The sequence below is a fragment of the Mytilus galloprovincialis genome, chromosome 1 (genome assembly GCF_965363235.1).
Source record: "Mytilus galloprovincialis chromosome 1, xbMytGall1.hap1.1, whole genome shotgun sequence".
In the NCBI taxonomy this organism is placed as follows: Eukaryota; Metazoa; Mollusca; class Bivalvia; order Mytilida; family Mytilidae; genus Mytilus; species Mytilus galloprovincialis.
The window spans coordinates 112,189,018-112,196,813 of record NC_134838.1 but is presented as its reverse complement, the minus strand read 5'-3'; positions in this window follow the sequence as shown (position 1 = coordinate 112,196,813).

The window sequence follows — 7,796 nt, the reverse complement described above, 5'->3', positions numbered from 1 at the left end:
TGTGCATTAGATGTTTTTCTACGGTCTCACTAATTAGCGACAAGAATCGACAAGAAAGTTTATTTACCATTGAAACAAGGCACTGGCTACGGTTACATGGAATTGTAACAATAATAAAAATATTATTGTTACATCGGAGACTAATTGCCGGAATGCAATGTTGGGTAAGGAACCGATTAATTACGAATGTAATGATAATTATTGAGGCTACGGTTACATTGTGTTATTATTACATGAAAAACAGCATGTTTACGCTAGATTTATTAAATTTAAATCTTAGTTGTGTTGCTTAATTCTTTCATATGTGCTTAATAATACTTGAAATAATGATAGATAATAAATATTATTATTCAACAAATGCTGTTTAAATAGTTTTACGTATTAATGGTTTTGATGTTCTTAAAGGTACTACTTCAGATTAGTAGTGCCAAAGGCGAATCATAATAGTTCAAGGTTTTTGTTGAGAACTTGGGCTGAGAAAAGTGTTCACTTTTTTAACTATTTAACTGCACACCTACTCTTATTACTGTCATTACACTTTGAACAATAGATGAAGAGATTCCTATTACCAATTTTGTTTTGGATGAAAAAATTAAAATTTTGGATGCGTTTGAAATGAAACTGAAACAATATCAAGACACAATTTTCATACAGCTATAGATACAAATGCAGCTCTGCCAATTAATATTTTATCGTATGTTTTTCTTTGTTGTGATGTTATGCTATTGTTTCAGAAAAAGGGAGAAGGTTTGGATCCATTAAAACGTTTAATCCCGCTGCAAATGTTTGCACCTGTCCTAAGTCAGGAATCTGATGTACAGTAGTTGTCGTTTGTTTATGTAATATATACGTGTTTCTCGTTTCTCGTTTTGTTTATATAGATTAGACCGTTGGTTTTCCCGTTTGAATGGTTTTACACTAGTAATTTTGGGGCCCTTTATAGCTTGTTGTTCGGTGTGAGCCAAGGCTCCGTGTTGAAGGCCGTACTTTAACCTATAATGGTTTACTTTTTAAATTGTTATTTGTATGCAGAGTTGTCTCATTGGCACTCACACCACATCTTCCTATATCTACTAACAGAATTGATACATCAAAAGCAAAGTTTGCTAACTGCTAAGTTGTATACTAAAATCTGAGGTAAACCTAAAATCCGTAATGGACGGCAATGTGATCATATTGATAGACGATCTGAAACTACACCACATGCTTCCAACCAAAATATTGGATGAGAATATCAACATTGCTAGAGTAAAAAAGTATTTCTCACCAGAACCATGGAAAACATAAAGGTTGCCTTATCTTCTAAAAGCGGAATATCGCAGAATGGAATTGCACAGTATGCGATACAGACGTTCACAACGCGTGTGTGATGACTGCTTGGAGTGTTTTCATCAAAAATGTGTCAGACTTAAACATGCTCCAAAAATAAAATAAATGTCTTCAACTTTTATTATTTAGTACATTCGTACAGTGCTGTTTTTCGTGTAACAATAACGATATGTAACCGTAGCCTCAATAGTTTTTGTTACATACGTAATCAATCAGGTCCTTACCCAACCATGCATTCCGGCATTTAGTCTCCAATGTAACAATAATATTTTTATTATTGTTACATTTCCATGTAACCATAGCCACTGCCTTAAAACAATTGATTTATACAAAAATAAATCATCTGATTATACCAAAGATCCATAGAAAATAGAGAAAAATGGCAATTAAGTGTTATGCCCCACCTACGATAGTACAGGGGCATCATGTTTTTTTGGTCTCTGCGTTCGTTCGTTCGTTCGTCCCACTTCAGGTTAAAGTTTTTGGTCCAGGTAGTTTTTGTTGATGTTGAAGGCCAATCAACATGATATTAAGTTCACATGCTCCCTATGATATGCCTATGATATGATCTTTCAGAGTCTAGTTTTTATGCCAAATTAGAGTTTTGACCCCAATTTCACGGTCCACTGAACATAGATAATGATAGTGCGAGTGGGACATCCGTGTACTATGGACACTTTCTTGTTTTTTTTTTAATCAAACATTCATGTTTCCTTTATTTTTATATTAAAAATGTAAACATTTGAACCTTTTATGATCCTGTCTTAGTCTTGTATGATTTTTAATTTTAGTTTCTTGTGTATAATTTCGGAGTTTAGTTTGACGTCCATTATCACTGAACTAGTAAACATTTTTGTTTATAGGCCAGCTGAAGGACTCCTCCGGGTGCAACAGTTTCTGGCTGCATTAAAGACCCTTTGGTGGCCTTCGACTGTTGTTTGCTCTATGGTCGGTTGTTGTCTCTTTGACACATTCCCCATTTCCATTCTCAATTTTATTGCCCTTTTTAGTCTCATATACATCAAGATTATATTAGCTTATAAGATCATAATTTATAATTTAGTTTGAATCTTAACTTTGATACCGTCACCAACCATGTCGACTCTTCATAAATATTGTTTCATTCATCTATAAACTATGCTGTAAACTGAATGTATATTATCTGAAATCCTTGCTTAAACATATCATTGACAAAATTCATGGAGAAACAAACAAAGTGTATTCTTGCATATTAAAAAAAGACACTTTTTGATTTAGAAAATGCTAAATATATGTTCTTGTTACTAAGATATACTTCTTGTCGCATAATTATTCTTCTCGTCGCTAATTTGTCCTTCGTCTATAGGGATCCCATCCCAGAAGTATTTAAAAGACGATTACTATGATTCTCCTAGTAGCTTATCTAATCCCGGGACATAATATATATTGACAGTATACTATTCCTGTTTAAAAATAAAATTACCAAAATTACCGATCGAAAAGGTTGACTGCATTATTTCGAAAAAAAATTAAGGAGCTGTTGTATGATTGTATGGTGAGACCCGGCACTATCCAATTGAGTCCAAATGATGTGGATTTGCTCAACTCTGTATATCTTTAAGTCCGTTACAGATAGTACTATATTATACATTGCATATAGTTGCAGTATTGTTATACTCGCTGAAGAAAGACGTTCAATGTTTTCAGTAGATGAAATATCCAAATTTGTATCATTATTAGTAGGTCCCTAAATTTTATTTTCAACTGAAAACTTAATTAAACATAAGATATATGAATTAGACCAAATATTAAAATATGTTTTGTTGGTTCAAACATTTATAAAAGCGGAACTTGGAAATACTATTTCACTATCTATACATTTAGTTTGGTTCAATTTCGTTTGAATTACATTTTTATCTAAAGTCACCGCTTTATGCAGGTCAATTATTCCATTCATTAAAATTCGTATCCTCCATTCATTAAAATTCGTATCCATGCAAACTTTTTGTGGAGAACGTTCCACATGTGAGAAAAGAAACGCAAATATCAGAAAAAGACACCAAACACCATTAAAATATTTATTCTTTTTCCTTTTTCATTATAAACTCGACCTAGCCAATTAATTTGAATTGAACAAAATTGTGATAAATTTCTTTGGATTTTTCGTGTTTTTGATACTATCATACCTGGGACTATTACTATACTATTATACTTACACTATCTTCTATGTCCTATATTATACTTATATAAGTTTTTGTTTATTAAAATAAAATAATACTAAAAGTATTCAAAATTCAATAAAAAAAAACCAATATAGCCGACGTACTTGATGATGTCGAAGTTTTCAGTATGCTGAACGATAATAAAGATAAAAAAAAGGTATGCTGAATGATTATCCATCTATTTGTTCAACAGGTCATTCACGAAAAAAAGACGAGTGAAAAAAAGGTATGCTAAATGATTATCCATCTATTTGTTCAACAGGTCATTCACGAAAAAAAGACGAGTGAAAAAAAGGTATGCTGAATGATTATCCATATATTTGTTCAACAGGTCATTCACGAAAAAAAGACGAGTGAAATATATCTTTCATTTTATACAGATAATCAAATGACTGGCTTCTGAAGATCTTTCTTGCGATGTTCGACGGTGCTGTTGGTGTCGTGAGAACCTAGCTTTAATTTGAGAATTTTTTTGTGACCGCTCAGTCTAGTCTACTAAGATCACAGAGCTGTCAATAAAGATACCAAAGACCACCCAATATATTTATTGGTCCGCTGCTCCTGCGCAAAGACGTATCCTATCAAACCAAGGATTTGTATAGTAAATTACAGTACAGTACAGTATTACTATACAAATCCTTGACCAAACGTATTATGAATTTTTCTCACCTGGCGTCCGTGTTTAAAATAAACAGTTTGGAGTTACCCATTCCACGGGAACTTGTCTTAGGCTCGAAGAAGAAAAATGCATTATATTGGACAATTATTTACTAGAAAAAGGAAAATAGCCATGATAAGTAATTTAGCGGTTCATCAGATGGGAAGTTATCTGTTGTAAATAAGTTGAAGGCAATCGCCAAGCCGGAAACCTGCCAAAAAAAAAAAAAAAAAAAAAAAACACAACCAAAAATGATAGAAAAAAAAGAAGATAATCACTCTGTTATGAACATGTATAGTAAAACATTCAATATCTATAGTCATTGAAGTAACAGTTGATTTTATGAAAATATAAGTCACTTGTTTTTGTTTGTTAAATAGCTAACAAGGAAGGAGATCGTGAAATTAATAGAATGACAAAGCAGACCAAAATTTATTTAAAAGAATAAGATTTTAAAAGAAGAAATGAAACTATATCGGTAGAAAAAGGGATACAAATACGGCATATATAAATGTACTTATGAAATCAAAATAATAGACCAACCAACCTATTTAATCCATTCTATTGTTTTATAGAGTCGAAGTTTTTTTATCGTTTTACTTTGACTTTTGGTCCGGGGTGTTTGGTGGTACACTTACAACGCCATGGCTCGAAAAGAAAAGACAAACCAAACAGACAAACAATAGTACACAAAACACAACATAGAAAAAAACAGACTAAGCATCATGAACCCGACCAAAAACTATGGGTGTTCTCATGTGCTCTGGAAGGGTACACAGATCCTGCTCCACATGTCGGCATCCGTCGTGTTGCTCATGCTATTATAAACCCTAGTCCTATAATATATGCCTTCGCATTATATATTCACTATTTAACGTTTTCATGCTGATATTTTCATTTTTTATTTTTTGTCTAATGCGAATGCCACATTGATAGTAAAAAAAATATCAGAACAGTAAATAGAAATAGTAAATAATGCCCCCGAGGTCATATGTTATAGAAATAGTAAATAATGCCCCCGAGGTCATATGTTATAGGACTATTATAAACCCCATACATGCAGGTCACATTCTGTTACCTGTTACCTGTTACCTTCTGTAGATCCCTCCTCTATCAAGATAACCTGGAGTTCATCCAGTAAAATTTTGTTACTTTATATTTACATCTGTTTCCAGTCACTATACATTATCTTTAAACAATTTTATCTATTTACAGCCTATGAGTTTGGTAAACCTTACTACTTTTAAATGTTTATTTACTTTCAAGGAGCGCACTACGCTTTTCATGGAGCGAGTAACACAGGCTTCTAGTGATTGATTCCACCAAATTTATGTCATTTTTCTCTAACACATTTTACATTCGTGAAAAGGGAACGGGATTGTGGTAACGACATTAGGAACATATCCGATGTCGTCCATTTAGGTCAACCAACCCATGATTTAGAAGTTTTAGTTTAATAGCTTCCTTGTGAGCAGCCAAGGAAATCATGATAAAATACTAGCCCGTCACGGAATATCGTATCAAATGGGAGATATATATATATATATATATCAGCCCAGGTGGTCGTGTGGTCTAGCGGGACGGCTGCAGTGCAGGCGATTTGGTGTCACGATATCACAGTAGCATGGGTTCGAATCCCGGCGAGGGAAGAATAAAAATTTGCGAAAGCAAATTTACAGATCTAACATTGTTGGGTTGATGTTTAGACGAGTTGTATATATATATATATATATATATATATATATATATATATATATATATATATATATATATATATATATATATGTTAGACTCAGATCTACGTCCGGCCTCTAATCAACGTCCGTTCCTCAAATTGACGTCCGTTTCACAAATCGACGTCCAAATCTGACGTCACATTCTCAAATCGACGTCCAATATTTTGATACTCTAATCTACGTCCAATGTGACGGCACTACTTGCCAAAACTACACCCGATTGATTGTTGTCGTCTTAAATCAATGTCCAATATCAATAAATAATAAATTATTGGTCACAGATAAGGCTTTTAGTTTATTCGTTTGAATTGTTTTACACTGTCATTTCGGGGCCTTTAATAGCTGACTATGCGGTATGGGCTTTGCGCATTGTTGAAGGCCGTATGGTGACCTATAGTTGTAGAGAGTTGTCTCATTGGCAGTCATACCACATCTTCTTTTTTATATCAATTGTTTACACTTATACATGTACATAATTTATTTTTCAATCCGAAATAGGTATCATGCATATTAAAGTTTTTCTTGATATAAAGTTAATCCAATTGATCCACATCAAGGAGCGTGTGTCATTCCTATTCATAATAATCAGGCAATTAGTAATGCAACCCAACGACTAAGAAAACCAAACGACATGTAGGAGCTTTATTCAGTCTTCATCAATAGACAAAATAAAGAAGCACAGCCAAGTGTTTTGAGAGTATTATAATTCGGGTTTTTATTTTAACAAATTTCTGAGTTTTACACCTGGAGTGAAACGTAAACACAAGATAATTGGCATTATGTTTTTATGTTATGCTTTTACATCACTGTTCTAGGTTAAGTGCTCACACTCATGTGTAAGCCCTGACAAATTCTGTATGGGCCTGCAGTACATTAGTTTCCCTGGTTTATGTCTGTCATATTTGTTTTTCGGAATTGTTTTTAATAAATAAGACCGTTAATTTTCTTATTTGAATTGTTTACATTATTTATGTCGTGGCCTTTTATAGCCTTTGCGGTATGGGTTTTTATCATTTCGAAAGCCGTATGGTTTATAATTGCTCACATCCATTTTTTTTTTAACTCTGGTGTATAGTTGTCCCTTTGAATACCAATCTCTGAAAAATTGAAATCACAACCTGTTTACATACTTAGTCTAGTATAATAATTAAAAAAAAAACCCACACATTTATTATTTATTCCGTATTTTACTTATAACTGGACTTAGTTTTTCTGCTAGATCTTATATTTGTCTCACTCTCACATACTATGATATGTTTAAAGGTCTAAATGTTTCAGCTGTTTTCGGTTCAGTTTAGTTTTGTATTCTGTGTCCAAAACGGACGTTGATTATAGAAGCTCAAAATCGGACGTCGATTGGAAAATGCCAAAAAAATGGACGTCGATTAGACAGGCATAAAATTAGCCGTCGATTTGGAATGTTATTTTATTGTGACGTCACATTTGGACGTCGATTTGAGGAACGGACGTCGATTAGAGACCGGACGTCGATCGGAGTCTTACATATATATATATATATATATATATATATATATATATATATATATACTAGAACACACCCGTGATATCGCGGGTCCATGACTGAATTAAAGTATATAACTATGCGCAAGCCTTATTTTAGTATTAGTACTGTCATCTGATAAAGTCATGCCGATTATAAGATGCACAATTTTCTCTGCTTTCAAATCTTTCTGTTTGAACCCGTCGAACTGGAACTTATCAATTATTGGTAATATTAATTATTTGGAAAACAAAAGGTCCTGGAATGGAGTATTTTTTAATCAACAGCATTGTCCTGTATTAGTTATAAATAAAGTTGAATTCTTTGATTCGCTATTTTACGTCATGCCCGCTAACAAATTGAAACTTTTT